Source organism: Lissotriton helveticus, chromosome 11 (assembly GCF_964261635.1).
Source record: "Lissotriton helveticus chromosome 11, aLisHel1.1, whole genome shotgun sequence".
NCBI lineage: Eukaryota > Metazoa > Chordata > Amphibia > Caudata > Salamandridae > Lissotriton > Lissotriton helveticus.
The window spans coordinates 416,458,332-416,485,072 of NC_136072.1; the positions used below are offsets into that span (position 1 = coordinate 416,458,332).

The 26,741-nt window shown below is 42.2% G+C and overlaps 1 protein-coding gene across 2 annotated transcripts in view; it reads left to right on the forward strand.

Moving 5' to 3' along the window:
- PCCB (propionyl-CoA carboxylase subunit beta) overlaps positions 1–26,741 on the forward strand; it is a 418,796-nt gene that overhangs the window by 164,456 nt on the left and 227,599 nt on the right. The window lies entirely within an intron of this gene.

The following is a 26,741-nucleotide window of genomic DNA, read 5'->3' on the forward strand; positions in this document are numbered from 1 at the left end:
GTGACCCTTACAATACAAGACAAGACAACAAAAAACTGGTGGCCAAGAGGACAAAGCAAAAGTTGCATCTGTATACTTTTAGTCAGTTGTTACAGATTTTGAATTGCATTACAACACTCCACTGCAATTAATAATATTTCAGTCATATATTGCATTTGGGGGTTCAAAGGTCGACGACGTTTCGATGCCGTATTAAAATCTAGGGCATCATCATCAGGACAGGAAATGACAGTTGTTGTCTTAACCATTAATTACACCAAGCCTTTAGTCACAATAGTTGAGGCTTTCTTTAGTCGTATTATGTAGAACAAAACGTCTCGGTGGACTGCGAGGATATCAGATCGCAGGGCACACACTTGTCCCTGCAGGGAAAGGGGAGAGAGCGCAACGGCTCGGATAAGGGTCTGCTCAATGGCTGTGTTTGTTCACCTTTCAGACCGTAGCAGCAGTGACCCATCCGCCGCCACTGCTGCTGCTACATAATACGACTAAAGAAAGCCTCAACTATTGTGACTAAAGGCTTAGTGTAATTAATGGTTAAGACAACAACTGTCATTTCCTGTCCTGATGATGATGCCCTAGATTTTAATACGGCATCGAAACGTCGTCGACCTTTGAACCCCCAAATGCAATATATGACTGAAATATTATTAATTGCAGTGGAGTGTTGTAATGCAATTTAAAATCTGTAACAACTGACTAAAAGTATACAGATGCAACTTCTGCTTTGCCCTCTTGGCCACCAGTTTTTTGTTGTCTTGTCTTGTAAGGGTCACGGCTGTGCCCGCTTGATACTAAATGGTTCTCCCATTTTCAAAACTATTGTTCTAAATCTATTTGAAATAAAATTCTTGTCCGGCTGGACAAAAGTCATTTCACCCATCAAGTGTATGATAATTGTTTTGTCTGTTCTTACAGACCATTCTTTCCAATAATAGGGACCACTGTTTTATAAAATATGTTACTGCCCAAGGTCCCTATAGTATACCTTCTGGGTTCCCTTGTTTTTGTGTAAAAATAGAGAGTAGAATACAGCCTGTAATACTGCACAAAGACAGGGTCAATTCAGATGTATTTGCACAAATTCTGAATATAAAGTATCCACAATAAGGCGAAGAATTTGACAACGTTTTTTGTTAGTCCATTGGTTGCTCATAGATGGAGTTACCTAATGAGGGATTTGTCAGAGTTTTTTTGCTCTAGTTTTAGGGTGTGTTATGCTTTAGAAACCAACGTATAGATAGATATATATGGGTAGATAACGTTGAAAATATTTCTGGAAAGGTATTTTAAATATTGGACAATTTAGCATACTTTGAAATCCTTATTTGTATGTTAATTTACTGAATACGTCCTTTATTGCCTATTTTGAACATTACTGTTACCTTCAAATGACTGCTTTTCCTTAATAAGACCTAAAACTCAGAACTCCTAGTGTGGCTTTAGATCTAACCCAAAACACCATATCCTATGCAGAAAGCCCAGAATGTGTCAGCAGGTTATGAAAAATTAGCATTAAAAACAGGGAGTTTTGCTGCATTTACTATGAAAAAGAAATAATGCAGCACTTACCCCATAGTTTGCCTTATTTCTCTTAATTTATCAAATATTTAGGCAAAGAACCTAACTGCTTTATACTTAACCAGTATGTTGCATAATTTTATTGTCACTTGTTTCTCTCCTCTGGTCATCGACCACGTCTCTTGTAGCCAATGCCTGGGTCTGAGGTCACTATCTATTCTGCCCTCCTTGTGCTCTTCCCCCTTCATGTCAAGCTATGATTGATAATCCTTCGTAATAGGATTTCTGTGGTAGCTATGCCTCTGATCATTACTTAGTTCTTTTTTTCCCTCTTCATTCCATGTTATGCACTGCTATTTAATTGCATTGCGTTGGAGGAGACTGATACTGCCACTGAAAGATGATGGGTGGGATCTTGAGTTGGGGGATCGTCCTACAAACCTGCAGAAAATGGTGTGTAAAATAGAAGATGAGTGTGTAGAACCTACCACAATCAGCGCTGTGGTTTTCCTGCTTCACAGGACATGTTTTCACTGGAGATGTGTATTAAATTGAGCTTAGGGTGCATAAACACACAGCAAACATCACTAGCTGCAGATTGGTTGTAAGTAATACAGCCTTTATATTTGTTTTTAACCTTTCACTGAACGTAGGACTTTGCATTAAATTTCTAATATTTTCAACTTGATTAGGAGCATTGTATTCAGAGGTGCTGCAACACTTTTCAGAGTGGGGTTGCTGCCAACAATATTACATCACTGAAGTCATTGGAATTGTGAAAGATCGAAGCTTCACACAAAGGACAAGTGTACCAAATGCATTCAATTATGAAGTGGTAAGGGTCTAGTATGTAGATTGCGGTGCATTATGGGGTCACATCATCACAAATATATTACTAAAGCATGGCCTGTCTATTACAGACAGCAATTGCCATCAAGATGGGCGTTAAATATGCTTTGAAATACATCCTCCAGACTTTACTTTCACACACCCTGCACCCCAGCAAGATTATCGCAGAGTTTACTTTGCAAAATCCTCTCTTCTCAGTCAGAAAAAGTAAACATCAATCTCCTTGTTAAAAGAATAAGCAGCAATTTGTCGGAAGACATAACCTAACATTAGACCTCTGTCTTTACAAATGTGACACAATAAAAACATTTGAAGGCATATTTATTGCTCATTCACCCTCTGAACTCATACTCCCAGAGCCTATGTTTGTATAGTTAATATGGGGCCCATGGGAAGGGTGTTGGTAGCAGAGCAGCTGTTTATCTCACTCGTAATACGTAATACTCTATCTGTGGACAAAAAACCCTGTGTGAGACTTGCCGCTGTGTGTAGGGATATTGTTGGAAATTGTGGTATTTCATGATCATGTTATAAGTCATAACAACCCTGACATAGTTCTGCAGATTAATTCTACTATAATGAAACACAAGTTGGCAGGACGCTTTTTAAGTGAACTATTGGAGAGAAAATCAGAAAAGTGTCAAGGAGATGGAGAATGTCTTTGATCATCGAAACTTGACTGTTGAATGAAATGTAATTTCAGAACAGCCAGAACACTCCAATACCTTTGTTCCTTTTTGTTATATTCCTAACTCCAATTTACCCTATGTGAACTCCATTACTCTTAAAAGCAACAAATATCCCCTATGTTACTATCACTGGGTCTCTCCCATAATGAATACTCTGAGAACCGACCATGTCTGTGTTTATCGATTGATACCCTCTGAATTGCTCATTTGTTACTTTTGGGAGATCTCTAGAGGGGATATACCATCTAGCATTTACCGTGGCTCCCGGTATAAAGTGCATGCCCCTTGGGGTGCCCACTGTTTCTCGCTGGAGTCTAGAGGGCACTTACCTTAGACTCCTTTATCCAGTGCTGTTCCTCTTTTATGCATGGGTAGACTCTGTAAAGCAATTACCCAGCAATCAAATACTGAAATCTGTATGACGATTTTAATTGCAGATGATTAAGAACTAAGTGTGGGAGGAGCTTCGCGGGCATCCAAGATGGTCGCGTGAGCACAGAGCTCCCGGGACCCGCGCCGCCCTTCGCAAATATCCTGACTATATCCTGATTCTGAAGATGGTCTTTTGAAGGTGACCTTTGGCTGACCTTAATATTCTTTTCGCAATTTAAATCGGACGTCGGGAACCGCTTTTATATCGACTCGAACTTTTACGGCCTGCCCCGGGACGGGGCTGGGGGCTCTGCTGATCTTCAGGCCGAGGAGTAGTTGAACAACAACGGCCAGAGGGGTCTTCCCCCCCCCCCCAGGCGGCCTCACTTCAACTTTCAGTTTCACTTTCCTACTCCGGGTCCTGATTGACTGGCATTCTCTTCGATCTACCCCGGATCTGGCTTGCTTTCGCTCTACTGCTGAGTGCCTTCTTTCGTGAGCGTTTGGCCTCCAGCCCTGTTGGAATTTTCGTTAATTTGGCCCACTTTCGTATACTTTTGGCTTCATTGAGATCGGCCATTTTCACCAGGTCTCGAGGGCCCCTCCGGGGCACCATTTCCAATATGGCCACCCGACCGGACACCGAGAAGCGCAAAACAAAAACGCCTCTCCAAGGGGGACAAACTCAAACCAATGTGATGGATCGCTACACCCATCCTAAGGGATCCCCCTGTGGCACTGGCCGTACTCCTGAAGACCCCATGGTGGATCCTGCTGCGCCTACGGAGGTATCGCTTCAGGACGTCATGAGCGCCATCGCCAGTATGAAGGCCTCCATGGGACAACAGTATGAGGCCCCCCGCCTCCAAGATTGATACGGTGGCTGTCGATGTCACGTTGATTAGAGCGGACCTGGCGAAGACCAATGAGAGGGTCAAGGCGTTGGATTTGCAGACCTCCAGCCTGACTACTGATGTCACGGACATACAGACTGAGATCGGCAACTTGCGTTCTTCACAGGACTTGATGGCTCGTCGTCTTGAGGATTCTGAAAATAGGGCCCGGCGCAATAATGTACGCATCATAGGTGTTCCGGAAAATCCCGAGGATGCTGCCACCGACCTCTTGGTGTAAGACCTGGTCCTGAATCACCTTGCCCCCGCCGGACTCAGTAAATTCTTCGCGGTTGAACGGGCCCATCGATCTCCTGGCGGGAAGCTGAAGCCGGGTGCCCCCCCCCCGAGACCCATTATTGCCAAACTCTTCCACTTTCGGGATAGGGATGCTAGCCTTCAAGCTTCTCGGGAGAGCGGCACTGTGAAATTTGAAAACACCACTGTGAACTTCTACCCCGACTTAACTCCACTGGTTCAGCGGCAGAGAATGGGGTTTCAGGGAGTGAAGCGACGGCTGCGCGATTTGGACCTTAAGTATGCTATGTTGTTTCCAGCCAGACTTCGGATCGAATATGAGGAACGAACGTTTTTCTTTGACCGTCCGGACAATGTCAGTGACTGGCTTGATTCCTTGCCAAAAAGAGATGATCGAACTGAGCACCCCGCTGGTGCCGACGGTGGCTCGCCGGAGCAAGAGTGACATTGTGGTTCCCGACGTCTGAGCTTTCCACCTGTTTGTCAGCTGAGTTTGGATAATTGTTCTTTCTTTCTATTTTAGGTTGGCCCGAGGGTGGCGGGGTTGTAAGGGGACTCTTCCTCCTCCTGGGTTATTTGTGTAGATTAGTTTTCTGATTGGGCGACAAGCACACTGCAAGTTGGGGTGGCTTTTGAGTCGTACGCAGGGGTGCAGGATGGGGGGTGTTGTAACGGGCTTAAGTTGGGGGGAGGTGGGGGGGTGTTCGCGTGTGTTTGTTTTTGTTCACAAGGCATCGTATTGTTTTCTCGTGTATGTCGATCATTGGGTCCTATGAGGGGTGTGCTCTGTTTCCTTCCCGGGGATGGGGGGTGGTGAGTTGAGACTGCTGTCCTGGAATGTCAATGGTTTGGGAGACAGGATAAAACGAGGGGTTGTGCTGCAGTTCCTTAGACGTCATTCCCCCGATATTGTTCTTTTGCAAGAAACGCATTTAATTGGTAACGCGTGCCAGGCTATGAATAGACGTGGCTACCGACTGGTCGCTCACTCTGGATTCACTTCGGGCTCCAGAGGGGTGGGTATTCTAATCCGGTCCTCTCTCCCCCTTGAAATTGATGAGGTAATACTCGACGACAGGGGGTGCTATGCTGCGCTCACTGGTAGATGGGAGGGTAAGACACTTTCCATACTCACAATGTACGTCCCTCCGGGCCTGCAGGCGTCGACCTTTGCTGACCTGGGGCGGCTCTTACTGGGGCTTCCTAAGGGTCTTCTGATCCTGGGTGGGGACTTTAACTCTGTGGTCTCTGGCACTTTGGATCGCTACCCTCCTAGGGATTTAGCTAGGTCTCAACTGTGGCTGGCTGACCTGCTGAAAACCTTTAGCCTTCTAGATAGTTGGAGGTTGATGCACACTACGCAGCTACAATACACCTTTCATTCGGGGGCCCATGGTAGTCTCTCCAGGTTAGATTATTTCCTAATGCCAGCAGCGCAATCATCCTCCATCAGTGAGATTCTTCATCTTCCCAGGGGCATTTCTGATCACTCCCCCCTGTGGCTTTGTGTTGAGGCTGGAGTGGGTGGCGAGGGTAGAGTGGCTCCTATAAATCCCTGGTATCTCCGCAATCCTAAAACCCGCTCTGAACTGCTGAAATGTTTTGACCATTACTTCGATGAAAGTGAGGGGTCTGTTTCTTCTTCTATTTCACTGTGGGAGGCCTTCCAGACGGTCATCCGTGGACATTCTTTGTCTTTGATTGCTGCTTCTAAGAAGGCTAAATGTGAGAAACTTGTACGCCTCGAAACCGACATAACTGTGCTTGAGAGTGATCTTGCAGGTAATGTTACTCGTTCTAAATTGCATTCCCTCAGTCTGAAGCAAGCTGATTATAGAGCCCTTGTGACCGATGTGGCAAAAGCGATGAATAGAGAGCAACAGGGCAAGATGTATGATTTGGGCGACAAGGCTGGTAAACTGATTGCGTGGCTGGACAAGAAAGAGAGAGTGAATCGTGTCTTCTCTGTGATTATAAGGCCGGATGGTGAGTGTGTTACTGACCCAGCTGGTATTGTAGAGTGCTTTGTTGACCATTTCCGAACTGTGTATGCCTCGGTCAGTGATAGGGACGAGGAGGATTCCCAATTGTTGTTGCGAGATATTGCACTGCCTCGCCTTTCTGATGATGATAGAGACCTACTGGATGCGCCTTTTACGATAGATGAAGTTGCTGTTGCCATACGTTCCCTTCGTTCTGGCAAGGCAATGAGTCCCAATGGTTTGCCCATTGAACTATGTAAGCTGGGACCCGACAAAATGGCACCCTACTTGAGGAGTATGTTTCTTGAGGCTTTCTATTCTGGTTCCCTCCCCGTTGATCAGCGACTGGCTACCATCGTTGTAATCCACAAGGAGGGTAAGCCGCGTGATCGCTGCTCCTCGTATAGGCCCATTTCATTACTCAATGCCGAACCCAAAATACTGGCCAAATTGCTAGCTAATCGGTTGATTACGGTGATTAGCGAATTGATCCATCCGGATCAATTCGGCTTTATTCCACACCGGAATACCGCCCTTAATCTTCGGGGACTTCACGGAGTTCTCGCGAGAGCTGAGACTCTTACTGAGCCGGCCATTTTGGCCTCTTTGGACGCCACTTTGGCTTTTGACACTATAGAATGTGCTTATTTGTGGTCGGCCCTTTCCAAATATGGGTTTGGTCCGACATTCATCGCCTGGGTGAAGCTTCTTTATGAAAAGCCCCTCGCCCAGGTGGTTGTTAACGGGAAGGTCTCCGGTATTTTTACACTCGGGCGAGGCACACGGCAAGGTTGTCCGCTGTCCCCGTTGCTTTTTGCCCTTGCTTTGGAGCCATTGGCGGAGTGGCTCCGTTGGGAGCCTTCAATGAAAGGCATTCGGTGGACTCCCGACTTTGAGGATGAATCCCGCTATACGCGGATGACATCCTCCTATACCTTACATCCCCTCAGAAATCCCTTAATGTGCTTTTTGATGTTCTGACCTCCTTCAGGAAGAACTGGGGTCTCATTATTAATTGGACTAAATCATGCGTCTACGTTTTGTCCGGTGATCTTCCTCCACTGCCTCGTAGATTCCCAATTCAAGTTGCTGACACTGGCTTTAAATACTTGGGGATTTATATTTCTCTGGACCCCGCAGTTCGCTATGAACGCAATTTGCTACCCCCCTTCACCGACTCAAGCTTGACGTTGCACTATGGCGTCAGTTGCCTTTGTCGCCACTGGGTCACGCGGCTCTTTTCAAAATGATGTCGCTGCCCAGATTTTTATATGCACTCCAAAATTTTTTGGACCCCATTCCGTCCGGTTATTTTCGTGAAGTGAAGCACCTGCAGAGGCTGCTGATCTGGGACGGGCGTGCGCGAATTGCTCTGTCTAAGCTCACGCTTCCGTGGTATGATGGGGGCATTGCCCTCCCAGATATCAAGCGCTACTATTGGGCTTCTCAATTAAGTGCGGTCAACCACACAACTTACGCTCCCGGTCCTACCCCGGCCTTTGAAATGGACAAACACCTCTTGCCCGGTGGGAATTTCAATAGAGCGCTATACTCTAAGGGGCTCCATAGGACATTAACCGGGCCCACAAAAATCGCTGTAAGAGTGTGGCATGATGCAAATGCGGCCTTGGGATGGTGTGATAGGTTGACGCGCGCGACTCCATTGTATGCTTCCGAAGGTGTGGGCAATTTGTGGCGGACGAAAGGCTTTGATAAATGGGATATGATTGGTCTAAGCAAGGTGGGTGACCTCTGGTCTAAAGGAAATGTGAAGACCTTTGAGGTACTCAAGACGGAATATGAGCTTGGAGACAGGGAATTCTTTAGATACGCTCAGGTACGTCATGCCCTGCTGTCAGTCTTAGCTGTGGGGACTACTATTCCCGAATCCTCGCCTCTCGAGGACCGTATCCTGGACGGCTATGTACCTGATAGTACAATTTCATTGATCTATAAAAAACTGATCAACACTAGAATTGACCTGCTTGTGCACCTCAGGGCTTTGTGGATTGCCGACGGATTGGAATTGGACGATGAGGACTGGCAATCTGCATTGTCCTCGCCTAAAGAGGTTGCCATACCTGCCCGCCTTTGGTTCGTTCAACTTAAGATCCTTCATCGTGTGTATGTCACTGGTCCGAGTCTGGTTCGAATGGGCTATTCTTTGGATGGGCTGTGTAAGCGTGGCTGCGGCGTGATTGGTACCTTCCTTCACATTTTGTGGGAATGTCCCGAGGTGGCTGATTTCTGGTCCCGAGTGCATGCGATTATGGAGAGGGTCACGGGGGTTCCGCTTCTACCAGAGGCCCGGCGTTGTCTCTTGAATGTGTGGGAACCGAATGATTATAATGCTGCTCAGATTTGCTGGGCGACCCTCGGCAACATGATTTCTAAGAGGGATATTGCGCAGCTATGGGGCTCCCACAGGCCGCCCACTGTATTGGCGTGGAAGTAGAACATGGACTGGTGCATGTTTAGGGAAAAGACTGTGTACTTGTCTCGGGGCAGGCCCAGAAGATGGAACAGAATTTGGTCACAGTGGAATGCTTATCGTGGAAATATATGTACTCCCCCACATGATTTTACTCCTGATGTTCCCTTGTCCCCCTAATTGGCATTCCCAGTGTTTTGTATCGACTGTGTATATTGCATTGTTTCCTCGCTGCCCCCCCCCCTCCTCGATACTGCTTTTAACCATACTACGCTTACTGTACTGTTCGGAGCTGCTCCCACGTGGACTCAGGATCACCATTGCTGTCATTTTGCCTTGTGAACTATGTTTAGTTATTTGTTGTTAATTTCAATAAAATTTTTATAAAAAAAAAAAAACCAAGAAAAAAAAACTAAGTGTGACTTACAGGAAATGGGCATTAGCCATAGTCTCCTTGATTGGTGACTTACATTCGTTTGACTATTTCAAACATAATCTCAGACCCTGCCTACCTAATCGAGATTTCCTGTAGATTACTCCTCTGTTTCTTCTATAAAGCTTATAAACCGAATCTACTTGGGCTATGGATACGCAAAAAATTGTCTACTTATAATTCTTAACTTGCTGGGTGGGGGATGACAGAAGTTCCAGCATGCAGTGCACCTGATTGTCCCTCACACTTGGGAAGCTCAGCGCTGTTGTCTACTCTCCATGTCTGTGAAACATGTTCCATATTGCTAAATCAGCAGCGTGGGAGACAAAGTGGTAACACACTCTTAGCAAGGTGTGAGTCAAAGAAGTGAAAGTACTCTGCCACCGTGAATCATTAAATTGTTAAATACTATTAGAACAACTCAGGGACTGCAGCTGCTTTAGACGAGGAGGAGCGAGATGCAGCCGGGGGCAACAGAGTTGCAAGTGTTGCATTCAGAATGGCGCTATCGACTGAATTAACTTCCAGGCACCTCCTAAAAGATTGCTACACACAGTGGTTGCAAATATTTCTCAGTACCGCTGCTGTGCTCGTGCGCCTGCCGTTGACATCCACTGTTCCTAGTTTTGAGAGGAGAACGGCGGCGATGGCACTCCCTCTACACTTTTTGCACACCTCCTCGTAGTCAGAGAAGACGTTTGAGGAGAGGTAAGCAACGAGGGGCGAGACAAATTGGAGAGTACAGTGAGACACAACTTGCTGAAGACCAAGCCTGTGCATAATAATTTAACCTTCCTGAGAAAAAATAAAATGGTGGGTTGCAGCAGCAGGTGGTGGCAGACGGGAGTAAGGGAAGACCATAGTGGAAGACCCTAAAAACTTGTGAAGAAGAACGTGTGTGTGTGTGTGTGTGTCTGAGAGATAAGATGTGTTAGAGAAAGTATTGCGCTGCATCGAGAGCACCAAAGTTGGTCACAGACAGAAAAAAAATAGAAAGTGATGCATAAGGAGAAACTGATATGAGAACAAGTCCCCACAAAAGGCAAGTCAACAGAACCATGAAACTTAAACCAGAGGTTGTCAGAGACTTTACAGATGCAATAATTGGAGAAGAGGTATGAAATGAGAACTAATATACCCCCATGAAGGGTGTGACCAACCATACATCATTGGGGGAAGGTTTGGTTAGACTGGTGGAAACCAGCCTGCATAGCAGTGTTAAAACAAGCACGTCCGCCTCAGAAAAACCCAAAGTAGATCCAAAAGATCTAAAGGATACATGTTTAAACGTGAGTAATTGGAGCAGGCATTCCACTCCCTTAGTTTCTCAAATACAAGAAACTTGGCTATCACTATATATCTTGCGCACAAGACCCAAGGGGGTATCGGGGTGCCTTACAAATAGTAAGTGACAAGTAGGGCAAAACGGCAACATGATCATGAGAGATACAGGTGTTCACAGGAGGACCGATGTATCGACAAGCTGCAAAGTCTTTATACAAAAGCATATATAAGCAATAACAAATTAGAATTTGAATAAAACAATATGTTGAGGAACGAAACCAGATGTAGTAGCACCAAGCTGGGAGATGGAAGTCCGTCACAGAGAAAAAACATGTATGAAGAGGAAGCATCCTCACATGGACCAAAGTGTGGAGTTGGTGAATTTCTGGTTCAGAAAGTATTCATCAGTTGTGCTTTCACTTCTTTTTTGAAAGACGCCGTTGAGGGATTCAGTCTGTTTTCAGGAGGCAGGGAGTTCCAAATTCTCGGGGCAATATCCGAGAAGGCACAGTTATGTTTTCTTTCTTTTACATTTTTGTGGTTTCAGCAGCCTGGTGCTGGTACTCCTAGAAGATCTGCTACCGACAAATAGTATCAGTTTTCGGTCGAGGTATAGAGGGGTGTTAAGGTGAAGGGCTTTGTGGGTCATGCAAACAATTTTTAGATGTATCCTAGCCTCATATGGAAGCCAGTCATGGGATTTCAAATCTGGTGTGATGTGGTTATTTCTTTAGGATCCTGTGATGAGCCTTTTAGCTGAGTTCAGAGAGGCCCTTAGCAGTGCCAACTTGTAGCTAGGTAGACCGCAAAGGGTTGCACTACCATACTCCAACCTGGAAATGACTTAAGTTTGCACAGTGGACTTGAAGTAATCATGGGGGGAGGAAGGGTTTTATTTTTCTTAGTATGCTCATCTGGAAATTCGCTCCGTTGATGCTGAGCTGATGTTCTCTCTGCATGTTTGAGGATGTGTATATATATATATATATATATATATATATATATATATATATATATATATATATATATATATATATATATTACCTACTGGCGGTCGCCAGTAGGTATATATAGTTAGGATTTTTTCTCTATGGGATTTTTGAAAATTCTATGTCTAATAACTTTGGCGTTTGTGGACGGAATTGGCTGAAATTTTCAGGAAAATGGCACATTTTGTTTCTGAGCAGCCCCTGAAAATTTTGGGGGGGTTCGTCAAGGGGGGGCCGAGAAAAAAGGGGGGTCCCAAAACGCGTTTTTCCCATGTTAATTTCCACAGGGCGGTTGGCCTCACTTTTAGCCCGAACGGCTGAATGGATTTGCACGAAACTTGGCAAAATTGTAGGGACTGGTAGCCCGATGTGCCTTTTGTAGGTCTCAATATATGTGCTCCAGTGGATTTTGAGAAATTAACGTTTAAAAAAAGATATATATCTGTAACAGCGGACCGGGCAGCGTCCCAGGACGCGTACTTTTCGCGCAACGGAGCTTTGTGAAGCGAAGCTGATTGGTTCTCCGGCGTCTGTCAACATTCCAAACAGTCCGTAGCGGCCGCCATCTTGTCTCTCGGTAGGATCGAGAGACAAGAGGAGGCGAAAGCGAAGGGGCAAATGACCATAAGGGGGAATAGTAGATCCTCGCTGACCCCCTAGGTTTGATGTGGAGGTTTTAAAAGGGCCCCGCGGGGCAAAAAAGAAAAATAATAATAATAATCGAACGGCTGAATGGATTTGCACGAAACTTGGTAAAATATTAGGGACTGGTAGCCCGATGTGCCTTTGCTAGGTCTCAATATATGTGCTCCAGTGGATTTTGAGAAATTAACGTTCAAAAAAAGATATATATCTGTAACAGCGCTCCGCTTCGCGTACTTTTCGCGTTACGGAGCTTTGCGAAGCTGATTGGTTCTCCGGCGTCTGTCAACATTCCAAACAGTCCGTAGCGGCCGCCATCTTGTCTCTCGGTAGGATTGAGAGACAAGAGGAGGCCAAAGCGAAGGGGGAAATGACCATAAGGGGGCATAGTAGATCCTTCCTGACCTCTTAGGTTTGATGTACCATTTTGCCAAGTTTGGTGTAATTCCGTTCAGCCATTCAGGCTGTAGACGTATGTAAATGTCCTATGGAAAATTGCATGGGGAAAACACATTTGAAAGTGTTGAAATTTAGAACCAATTAAAATGTTACTTTGGTTTTGTATTTGTGTGTGATGAAAGTTAATTGGTTATGTATATATGTCAAATGAGAGGAAACCACAGCCATTTTGTGATACTACTGTCTGAGGTACATTTGTGAGGAATTTTTGGTGGTGAATTTCTGGTGTTTGATTTACACAGTACTAACACTTTTCCTACTTTTAAAAAGGTGAGTTGTTAATTTGTAAGGGGAACTATGTTGTACACTTGAAGATAATTTGAAAAATGTTTTCTGTTATTTATTTGCAGTCCTTCTGTTATACTAAATACTTGATAAAGTTAGTTTTATATTATGTATTACTAAAAACGATAAATGAAAGTGATTATTTTTTTCTGCAATTTACAGCAAGCAGTTTCAAAATAAAATGGCTCACAATGAAGAGGCCGTGGCAATTTCTTTTGAATTGTCCACTACATTGATTGAAATTGAGAGCACCAATAATGAAATATTGTCACAAGGAGGACATGACTTGTATGATTCCATTAGATTGATTGAAATGGACAGCACCAAGAATGAAATATTGTCACAAGGAGATGACTTGAATGATTCCACTACGTTGATTGAAATTGAGAGCAGCAATAATGAAATATTGTCACAAGGAGGAGATGACTTGTATGATTCCATTAGATTGATTGAAATGGACAGCACCAATAATGAAATATTGTCACAAGGAGGAGATGACTTGAATGATTCCACTACATTGATTGAAATTGAGAGCACCAATAATGAAATATTGTCACGAGGAGATGACTTGAATGATTCCACTACATTGATTGAAATTGACAGCACCAATAATGAAATATTGTCAGAAGGAGGAGATGACTTGAATGATTTTTTTGATCAATCTCTTGATGGCGAATTTATCGAGTGTTTGGAGACCATAGAGTTACAAGAATCATTATTGCAGACTTTTCATGAGGACATTGCTGATGAGGACATGTTACTAGTTCTTTCAAATTTAGAAAATTCTGAAGAATAAATTTATATTTAGAAATCAAAAATTGTTTGAGACATTATTCATTTTTATTTTTAATTTATGAGGTTGTAGCGAAGTGATTGTAGTATAAAATGAGACTTATAGTATAGAGTGCAACATTTTTATGTTACATGGTAAGTTTACTCATATTTACTTCCCTTCTGCCACTATATTATCTCCAATGTGTATTTGACATCTCTTCTTCATCTCCGGCCTCCTTTCTCTCACTGTGTGTCTCCGATGCATCTTATCGCTGCTATTTTGTGTAATTACAGAAGAGAGTAAAATAAAATAGTTCGGAACGTGAAAAGGGGGCAAAGTAGAGTACTCCTCACCCCCTAGGCCTTTTTAGGCGGTCCCAAAAGGATCAGTTTCTGCTTTCCTGAGAGATTATGGTATGAGTTCCATATACCACAATAACTTGCATTACAACATGCAAGATATCTATCTCCTATTACCAACTTTTGGAGATATTCGCGCTAAGCGCGAATATCTCCAAAAAGTAACACCTGCCCTGAGCAGTTCTTAGCCATGTTATCCAATGGGAGGTGGATAACATGGCTAAGAGCATTAGCTCGGTAATGTATGAATATCGCTGAGTTTTTAGCGATATTCATGCATTGCGGCCGTTTATTATCGCATTTGTGATAAACCTTGATAATAGCAAGGTTTATCTTCGATAATTTCTGACGATGCTTAGCGGTAAAAAATTCGTTGGTAAGCATCGTTAGCGATAAATATCGCTTAACTTTGGTAATATGCCCCAACGTCTATTAAAGTTCGATTCGAAGGAAATGAGGAAGTGTTGAAAAACATTGTCTGCGCCATCTTGCCTTTTTTGAAATGCCACACTTTTGTCGTGCACGGCAGCCATTTTAGATGTCTTGACCAGACCCACTCTCTGCACGCTGTCGATTCGTAGCATGGCTCCTCACCCTCGCAAGCATCTTCCCCAGGCACTGGTCACCCCCGCTCTCTGTCTTATGCATGGGCAATAAACCTCCCCCCATCTGCGCTGCTCTTCCCTGAGAATCACACTGTGCCCGCCCGACACCTCCCTTTCGCCCTATTCACTACCGCACCCTCTGACACTCCTCTTCCTCTGTGTCCGATTGTCCAGGCTATCAGCTAGCCCTGCAGATGTAGTTTATGGCCCCAGCTGTAAAGAATCACCCCTCTTCAAAGGAGTTATAGTAGATCAAGGCCCACACCCGATGAGATCCGTCACACCACACGTGTTCCTACTATCTGAAAACTATCCTGTATTGTGATTGGGGAGGGGACCGAGCCTGAAGCGGAAGATTCCAGGAATGACTCTTTGTACATCAAAGTTTTTACAATTATATGTCACATTAAAAATATATAGCACTCCAACAAAGTAGTAGGAATATAAAACTTTAATAACATATAAATATATACAACAAAACAAAAACAGTAAAAACATTTAAACAACGAAGAGACCGTGGCAATTTCTTTTGAATTATCCAATAGATTTATTGAAATTGACAGCACCAATAATGAAATATTCTTGTCAGTAGCGTCTGTTGTGCGAATAGTTCCAAGGCAGCAGAACGCGCTGAAATCTAGATGGCACGAAAGTGATGTCTAGCAAGTTGCCGCCCAGCAAATAACGGCGTGGGGCGCCGCGGGGGTGAGTGAGTCCAGTAGGCACCACAGCTATTCTTACCGGCATTGCAGAATTACTGCTGGGGACAATGCCTGTGCTGTAGCAGGGTCACAGCAGAAACAAAAAGGATTCTGTTGAAGATGTTGTTGGTTTTCAATTTGAAAACAGTTCTGGTGTCAACTGCTATGCTAATGTAGTGGTTAATGTTTTGTTTTCTCTAGAAAATGTAAAAGAGGGGGAGGCAGTCCAAAGTTCCGTTAAAAGGGCAAAGGAAAGGATCGGTGGTTTGAACTATCAGTCAAAAAGGGGAGGGGGTGCAACAATTTTTCCTACCGGGTCACACTGTGCTTTCACCGGAAGTGAGGTCTGCAGGATTCTAGTAATTCAAAGTGAGGCTGGCGCCGACGTCCCGCGGATACAGTTTCGTCACTCCACGGGTGATCATGGCAGTCATTCCCCATCGGGGGTCGGAGACTCCCGCGGCTCCTCTAGAATCTTCAAGGTCGTGGAGGACTACGGTGGTGGAGTCAACCAGTGACCGGGCCATTTCTTTATGCTGGGCCCGCTCTTGCCAGGTCGACCGCCATTTTGAGAGTTCGGTAGCTACTGGCGATCGCGGGGTCAAATGAGCGGACGGGCTCCACCCTGCCGGGCGAGACGTTGCAGCATGGCCACAGTGGAAGAACTCTTTTCCGGGCGCCTGGAGCGCTGAGGGTGCAGCTGGGAAGCCTCCACTGGGGAGGCGGGAGAGGCCTGTTCGCACCGTCTCTCCCTCCCAGTGCACCCCACGGCGTCTCGCTTGAGATTTGTTATGGCCGGACCAGGCGATGAGGACGAGGGGGGGGGGGGGGTCGGAGGCATGTGCAAGACATCCCCCCCCAGGGTTGTTGCAGCAATTATACAAGAAAGAAGAAGTGTCCCGTCCGTCTTCGGGCCGGGCTTCCGGTAGATGTCGGCCGGACGCCCCTGGCTCTGGCCCCATGAACGGGTTTCTTGGTTTATCGGCTGCAGCCGGATCCCGTCGGCCTCGGCCCCCTGACCGTTGGTGGCCGGACCGGAAGAGCATGTGGCGGGACTACCTGCAACTCTCAAGGGCCACCGCGGCCGGACTGGGAGAGAGAGGGGAGGGTCGAGGAGACATTCCCCCCCCCCTGCAACTGTTCAGCGTTGTAAAGGCAATCCCCTGGCCGGGTCCCGCTGGTCTCGGCCTCTCCTCCGGCTACACCCTACGTTAGGATCTCCTGGCCGAGGCGTGGCAGCAGGACCTGCCTTATATGGGCTGCCTCCGGCTGGGCGTAGCCGGAACCCTGCCCCACCTTGGAAGTTTCCAGAGTGGGGGCGGATGTTCTACTGACTTGCATTTTCCCTAGTCTATCGATTTTTTTGGCGTGGCAGGCGGTGGGACAGCGAGGGGTGATTTGGTTTCTCTTACTGTTTTTCTGGTCGCTCACCACTGGCATATTTTAACGTTTTCTTGTTTCTAGGACATTAATAGGTTTTATCATTACGTTATGTTATCGTTTCTTTGTTCGTTGTTTAATAAAAGTTCATGTTCATCAGTGGCCTACTGATTTTCGTTTTCCTATTCTTTTCTTTCCAGGTTGTTTCATGCTAAAGTTTCTGTTAACAGGATACAGTGATCACTTCGTTATTATTGCATATGTCCTTTTCACTAGGGGTGCTCTCTGGTCGGGCCAGATGACGTATGTCTAGTAAATGGTCCGGGTGAAACAGGTGCATCAATCAGTGGGGAGTAGATAGGCATGACAGATTACAACGGGGGAGAAAGGTCCGCATTACGTACCCTTTCACTACTTGCAAAGATTTTCCTACGTTTATTTGCAAACAGGGAATACCTCCAAAAAGAACTAATTCCCAAACAGTCAATGTTCGGACAATCAATCAATCAATGAGGAATGAAATAGGTACGACGTGTTAAAGGCTTGCGTTACCTACCCTTCACTATCTGCAAAGGGAGAGAGAATATTCCTATTCTTCCTCGTTTGCAGGCAGAGAAGATCCTTAAGAGAACCAACTTCGAACAATTCAATGCTCGATTCAAACAATCAACAAGGGGTACTGTGAACACAAATGAACGCCGCTTATGTACATACGCATTGCTATTTTCAACAGGTTGTTCCTAATGTTTCTATTTTAGCGAGGTCAAAAAGAGATCCCATTAGTGGCCTACTGATTTTGCTCGATTCCTTTTGGTTTTTTACACGGTTTTTCGCTATCTGCAAAGACTAAACAGAGTATTTTGACTCTGTGCTTGTTTGTAAATAGAGAATGAACCAAAGAGAACAATCAATCAAATGGAGAGAGAAGCAGGCACGACGGATTACAAAGGGGGCAAAGGGCTGCGTGAACTACCCTTCACTATCTGCAAAGAGAGAGTACTCCTAATAGAAATGAGGGGTGGGGGGCAGCATTCAAAGCAGATCAGTGTGCATAAACACGAAAATGTTTTTACTTACCACGTACTTGACATTCGACAGCTTATGATATTTGCTATTAAAAAACCATTGAAATTCACTGACAAAACCATAGGTTATAGACCATATATAGTTAGGAATTAGCATTTACAAAACCTTGAAAATTCACTGAAAAAACCATAGGTTATAGACCATATATAGTTAGGAATTAGCATTTACAAAACCTTGAAAATTCACTGCAAAAACCATAGGTTAGAGACCATATATAGTTAGCTGGACATTTTATTGACATAAAACCAATGAAATTCCATATATAGTTAGTTGCACTAACTATATATCGCGCACCCGCAATCCACTGCTGATGATGTCACATATTACATCATTCATGACATGGTCAGTGACATCACTGATGACATCACTGATGACATCTCAAATGACATCACTGATGACATCACTGATGACATCTCATTTGACATCAATGACCACATCACTGATGATATCATTCATGTGACAATACAATGCATCTCCTCACATTTTAATATAACCTCTGTTTCACCCAGTGTTAAAAAGAGTATAATTTTTGAAACCATTGACACACCAATACTAGTTACTACATACGCACTCACTGATTGCTACGTCTACACACACCTTCACTCATTCACCCATACAATCATTCATACATACAATCACTCATCTTTACAACACTATCATATGCACTCATACACCTATACAGACACTCACAGTCTGCCACTCATCCATGGAGTTACTTACACACCTAGTCAGTCCTGTAAAGAATCAATGAGACTTCCATTTTCTTGTCTATACAGTTAAACATAGAGCACCTTACATTTTCAAACATGTACTAACACATACTTACTTTCTTATACAATCATTGATACAAGTACAGATTGATCTGCACAGAGTCACACACCTCCCAGCTAGCCACACACACACTCAGTCTCCCATACAAATACTTGGGCAATCAATCAATAACCCATATAGTTACTCATATAGCTACTGATCAACACATGCAGCAGTTTACAGAACAACAGACATAATGATGCACAAATTAAGACAGTTTAGTCACTAACCCATGCACTCAGTGAGACACATTTAATCACTCACTCATACATTCAGTCATGCACCTACTAAATCCTTCGTCCAGACACTTATACATCCACTCATTCTTCAATATGTAAGACATATTTTAACTTTACAGAATTATACAGTCACTGGATGTAGTCATCAGTGATGTCATTTGAGATGTCATCAGTGATGTCATCAGTGATGTCATTTGAGATGTCATCAGTGATGTCACTGACCATGTCATGAATGATGTAATATGTGACATCATCAGCAGTGGATTGCGGGTGCGCGATATATAGTTAGTGCAACTAACAAATATGGAATTTCATTGGTTTTATGTCAATAAAATGTCCAGCTAACTATATATGGTCTCTAACCTATGGTTTTTGCAGTGAATTGTCAAGGTTTTGTAAATGCTAATTCCTAACTATATATGGTCTATAACCTATGGTTTTTTCAGTGAATATATATATATATATATATATATATATATATATATATATATATATATATATTTACTTATTTTTATTTTAAGGTTTTATAGAGCGCGAACTTGACCCGTGAGGGTATCAGAGCGCTTTACATATTCAAAGGGTAGTATAGAGCGCAGTAAAATCCCAGGAACCTGTACATCATAGAGCTTACAGAAATTGCGGGGTCATAGGGTGGGCAGGAGATTACAACAAATACTGCACATTTGGGATAAGAGAAGCTATACATCAGGGAAATTACAGGGACACGATTCGTACAATAGGCAGGAAATCATAAGAGTACTGTGCAGGGTCGCAGGATGAGGCAATAGTCTCTTAGGTAGCTGAGGAGCAGGTTTAGCCAAGGAATTTACCCATGAGGAAGGATTTTGCCTCTTTTTTGAAGCGTGCAAAGGAGGCGATTGTTCTGATGTCCGGAGGGAGGGAGTTCCAGATTCGTGGTGCAGAACCGGCGAAGGCTCGATTGTAGGTTTTTGTTGTGTGTATATATATATATATATATATATATATATATATATTTATATATATATATATATATATATATATATATATTCACTGAAAAAACCATAGGTTTTACACACGTTATAGTTAGGAAGTAGCATTTAAAAAACCTATGAAATTCACTGAAAAAACCATAGGTTTTACACACGTTATAGTTAGGAAGTAGTATTTAAAAAACCTATGAAATTCACCGAAAAAAACATAGGTTTTACACCAGTTATAGTTAGCTGGAAGTTTTACTCGCATAAAACCATTGAAATTCCCACGGTATAGTTAGTTGGACTCACTATAACTTGCGCGTGCAATGCACTGCTGATGACGTCACATATTACATCACTCATTACATGGTCAGTGACATCACTCATGACATCACGGATGACACCATCCTGTGAATGTGTGTCTTTCTGAAAAATAAATATTAGTGAGTAATATTTAAATATATGTATTAGTGTTTCACTTTGTGTATAAGTGGCTGCATGGGTTGGTGCGTAGCTACATGTGTATGTATATGGGTTATTAGATGTTTTTTTAGTATCCGTATGAGTGTCTGTATTGTTTAGTGGGGGTATTTCTTAGCACATAGATGCATGAATGACTGACTCTCTCTTTGTATGTGTTTTGAAGACCGCATATGTGCAGGACTGTATGGGTGGATGAGTGTGTATATGTCTGTGTTAGTGAGTGAATGACTGTCTTATTAGTGTCTTTATCAGTAACTACATATGTTTTAATCTAGCATATGTGAATATTGATGTATATAAGTGAGTATATGTGAGAGTGAGGGATTGTAATAGTTCCTGTTTAAATTAGTATGTGTTTCTATAAGTGATTAAGTATGTGTAAGTTTCCTTAGAAGTAAAGTGGTAGTGTGTGTATAGCTGTATATGCAAATAAATGGATGTTCAATAGTTTATTTGCATGTGTGAGTATGTGTGTGAGTAACTTTTGGATGCCTGTCGGTGTGTAACAGGATGTATAGGTGTATCACTACATATGATGAGTGAGTATATGTATGAGTGACTATATAGAACTGTTGGTGAATGCGTGGATGTGTATATACATGGTGGAATTACTGAATTGGTTGTTGTAATTGATATGGTTATCTCCATTTTTTTGAAAATTTTAGTTTCTATTTTTGAATATGTGTTTCAAGGGTTACATTACTGTGAAAGGAGGTCTGTCACTCTGTCACAAGGATGGTGTCATGAGTGATGTCACTGACCATGTCATGAGTGATGTAATATGTGACGTCATCAGCGGTGCATTGCACGCGCAAGTTCTAGTGAGTCCAACTAACTATAACGTGGGAATTTCAATGGTTTTATGCGAGTAAAACTTCCAGCTAACTATAACTGGTGTAAAACCTATGGTTTTTTCGGTGAATTTCATAGGTTTTTTAAATACTACTTCCTAACTATAACGTGTGTAAAACCTATGTTTTTTTCAGTGAATTTCATAGGTTTTTTAAAGGCTACTCCTTAACTATAAACTGTTTATAAGTTATATTTTTTCATTATATTTCTTAGCTTTTATTAATTGCGAAGTATACATTTTTTTTAATGTATTCTATAGTTTTATTATAGATTTTCGAGAAATGCTTTCATAGTATTACAAAGTTTTCTTCACTGTCAGAATTGCTTATGAACTCCTTGCAAGTCTCAAAAGCTTTACAAAGTCTTTACCTTACGTTCATTTCACCGTTTACAGACTTGTCAGATGTTAAAAAACGTTCCGAGGTGCGCGACAGAGTGCGCGCACCCCGGTGTTTTGAAACAATAAAAAAAGTTTGATACTTTATCGGCATTGTTCTTGTGACCCCATATGAAGGTATTTAGTATTTGAGAATGTATACCTTTCCTCCTTTTCACATTTTAAAACTTCATTAAATTATACCGATACTTCTAATTCACGTACGTGTCCGGATTCCGTCACCGCGTATACGTCCTAATACGTGCATGTCAAATCATGTGACTTGAAAAGAACACTTCCTATTGGTTCATAGTACTTTCTATTCTGCAATTTTCCAGAAACCACTTACTTCCCTCACTATCTATTTGGTGGTGAAGGGAGAACAACCTTTTTCATATTTCCGGACACTTTGCTGAAATGGCGGCCGCAGGCAATTCTTCTTCGGAATCTAAAGGAAATGGTTATCTTCCTTTAAAAAAAAAAAAAGGAATCGTTTATTTGGCAATTTTTTACCTTTCCAGAAGGTCAAAAAAAAGTAAATGCTCCGAAAGTAACGTGCACAATTTGTGGCTCCGTACTGTCCAGAGGAAATCCAACCAAAAAATATTCTTTTTCAATTCATACTATGAAGAGGCATATGAGCCAAGTCCACCCTGTTCAATATGCACAGGCAGCGACAAGAGCTCAGGCCACAGAACTGCCACCATCTCAGGCCAGTACTTCATCGACCAGACGACCTACATCTCCATCGACTGAACAGATGGAGTTGAAACCATTTTTAAAGAAAGTGCATATAAAATGCAACAAGTGCAAAGGATTAATTGTGTACGGGGAGCAAAGCCTCATTCTTATTGAAAGAAGATTTAATCAGCATAAAATGTTCGAATGCTTCTAATTTTTTAACAACTTTAAATGTTCCGGTTTTACAGTTCAAAAATTTGGTTCCTGTTTCACAAATTTTAAAGAATGAAAAACTTTTTCCAAAAAAAAAACAGTTCAGAACTAACTCATTGTACCAAAAAGAGCTCTATTCATAAGCTAAATTATTTTTTAACATAATGGCGCTCAACACTTTCTGAATTCCCCCAAATTGGGCATATTATCAAGGGAGTTTATCTCCACTTTTTTGCCTTCTAGAGCCAACAAAGCGAAGATAAAATTATCTCCCTATTACGTAGCTGTCGCTAACACTAGTTAGCGACAGCTAGTAGCAGAAAGCAACCATCTACTGCGCCACTTTGCATGTCAGTAATAATTATCACTAATGATATCCTAAAGTGGGCGTGGCAAGATCATAGCAACTGGAAACCGTCACTAACATCACTATCGCCTATTACCAATTTTGAAAATATTCGCGCTAACCGTGAATATCTCCAAAAGCTAACATCTGCCCTGAGCAGTTTTTAGTCATGTTATCCAATGGGACCTACATAACATGGCTAAGAGCATTACCTCGGGATTCCATGAATATCGCTGACTTTTTAACAATATACATACATTGCAGCCGTTATCTATAGCATTTATTATAATTAGCTGCTCAACCTCTGTCAACATTCCATTCGGAGGAAATAAGGAAGTGTTGCCGCCATTTTGTTAATACGACTGCATATATTCTACCGAATAAACGGTGAGAACATGGAAAGAGAAAAAGGTACACATTATCGAAGCGAGTACGTTTTCTTAGGGAGTGCACTATAGACCCTGAACGCCAGAACAACATTTTTTTTTCCAGAAAAAAGTTACGGGGTGCGCGCACTCGATCGCGCATCCCTATTTACAAGACTGTGATTGACATGCTATATAAGTAAAATTTAATGGTGCAAATGCAGACGACACTTGAAAATCGTTTCAGATCTTTAAGTTTACTTTTTTTGCCTATTGTTTAAAATTACAAAATATACAGTTTATAGAATTCTCATTTGCTGTTAAACATCTGTTAACATTAGAATCAGTGGAAATCAAAAAAGTGTTGGCCGCCATTTTGTAACTGCGAGTGAATATATTATACTGATCAAAGGGTTAAAACATGAAAAGGACAAAAGGTACAGATTATGTAACCGAGTACGTTTTCTCTGGAAGTCCAGTATAGACCCTGAACGTGAATGAAACTTTTTTTTTTCTCCGTAAAAAGTTACGTGGTGCGCGCATTGGATCGCGCACCCCTATTTACAAGACTGTGGACTATTACCTTTTCTCACAGATTATTAGCTGCACATATTAAACGCACCATAATTTACTTATTTCACTAATCTTTATCAAACTTCAACTTACATTTCCCCTAACACTGTAACAATATTCTCATACCTTAGTTTGTGAAAAAAATAAAAACTATTCCATACTAAATGTAGCTCTCTTTAAAGGTTTTCCGTTCCGTAACTACACTACACTCACCTAACATCATTTCATTGCGTCACTTCTCCACTAGTCATAAGTACACAGAACCTTATTTATGAAGCCCTTGCGCCGCCGGTGTGTCACTTTTAACATGGGAAAAAGTAACGCATCTATGGTGCAAAATTTTCATAAATGAGGCCCACAGTGTCAAAAATATCAATGCCGCACATAATCGTTCACATCCAGGCACTACCAATTGCATGACTTATTTAACAGGAAGCACTGTAATGTTGCATGTGTTTTCAAAGGTACACCGGTATCTCCTATAATGCCGAATTTTACCATAACACTCAGTAGTAATTATTTATTTTCAAGCAATGTTAATTACTATGACTTTTTAAACGACAAGCTTTAGTCTGTAATAGTCACTCTGCATATGCCTCTCTGTAAAAATGAACTTCACACACCCACGCATGGGAACCTTGATGTTTGCATCTGGCCGCGAAATACGGCCTTGAACTCAAAGTTCCATCCCAAGACTTGAACAACAGCCTTATTGTCCCAAAATCAAGCTACCCGAGCATCTGTTCACAAACATATCTCATTCACTTAGCTAACACTCGCAGAAAACTGCATATCTTATTAAATAGTGACCTTCCTTTACAATTTTCTAAGGTGACTCTCATAATCTTTAACGCTCCTCCACTTCCCAGCTGCACTATTTTTTTTACAACTACTAACCAATGGTTTGGTGCTTTTTTTGCACCAAATCATTTAAAGGCATTCTGCTACTCTCACTCCATACTCTCTGATCTATGTTTCTGGACATCCTCATCTATTACCAGCAGCTGCAACCTTTCTATTCTTATTTTCGTTATTACAAAATGGAGGTCCGTCCCGCCTTCGGAAACGAGATGGAACACTTAGAACTATTTCGCCACAGGATGCTTGACCAGTATGGCATTCTGCCACTCGCGACTTTGAGTGCATCATATGGATTATCGTTTCGATTTACCTATTTCACCTGTGTGCAGCCTGTATTTCATTGCCTGAGCTGTGATTTCATGTGGGCCCTGGACTTATGTCTCTGCAACTCAGTACCTCCTGAAGTGAATTACAATCATCTCATGAATCCGTTACTTGATCATGAACAACTTTGTTCCGACTGAGGGATTATGGCCTTTGCAGCGATACATGGAATTCTGGGTCATTGGAATATATTCGCAGCGGCGCAAGATTTCTTGGCACACAGCTACATTGAAAATTCACCGAGTTCTCCTCTGATGCTACTAGAGGCTCCGCTAATTAATGACCATGTATGTTCATTTCCTCTTTTCAATTGGATGACTGACTTGTTTTCGGATGATAACAATGACTTTCTTTTAGAAGCAGTTGCCACTTACTTTGCCTATTCAATGGAAGCATAGCTGTTCTGCAAACCATTGACATCTTGACTGTTTTTTCCCTTCCTAATTTTTCTTATTATTTTTTTATTATTATATTTGATATAAACTGACCTATTGGCTTTACTGACATTGGACATTGTAATTTCCTGCTGGTGTGAATTTTTTAAATTATGTGGAGTTAATTTTTTTTCCACACCTCCTCGATTTTGTTCAAAACATTTCATGATGCTCTAATTTCAACAAATCACTACCTTATGTTATCTTATCTGATTTAAAATATTCTCGAACCAAGGCTGCGTAAAATATGGTTAAATGTGCCCTGATAAATGTGTATAGTTACAATGACTTTTTATATGATTTTATATGGTTTATCACCATTCTCCCTTTCTACTCATTATTTCCGCCTCACACACATGTGCTGCTTTTAATTTATGCCTATTGAAAGATTTTTGATTCATAACTAAAAAGTTTATGATTACCCTATTACCCTTGCTTATCAACCTGTATGAGACATTGTGTAGTGAAACCTTTCAAAAAATTATATCAATACAATAGTTGTTCTGAGTACTAATTTTCGAACGTCCCTGCAGATAACATACATGCACCTCGAGCCAAATTCTCCCTTTTGGCGCGTTTTTCATTTCCTTTCACAATACCATACAACAAGCTTGTTACTGCTTCGTATGCTGAAAACTAACTGTTAATGAAGTGATGTTTAACCATTACTATTTTCATATGATTACTGAACTTAAAATCAAAACACACCTTCTTGCATCCAATTTAATTAAATGTATTTCATTGTGAGACTGTACAATATGTTTTTTAAACGTTATTCATTTTGCTTCATACTACTTTTCCTTCATTTGTGTTCTATGAACTAGTAACTATACCCACTATTTTCTTTATATTATGTTTACTTGTATTAAATAAAAAACTTCGTCTCAAAACACTGCTTCATTGAATAAAAATTTGAAATATATACGTTCCCTCTTTTAACCCATATTCACAACTGAAATAATGTATACTAAAACTGTATTCATGTGTTTCACGTAATCTCAACTGCACTCAATTCATGTTTTCTTATGTCAACCTGAATTTTTCATACTTCAACCCCCTGGCCTGCGACGGTCAGTCAACCCTTTCTTTACGAGTTGTGAACCATAGCATCAATCGTACCTCTGGTTAAAAAATTATTTATTACTGTAACAAAACTCCGCCGCAGTTGTGGTTCACTCAGAGTGTTAATCACTGCTCCCCCGCTTCCACGGAGCACACGCTATATCCTATTTCAG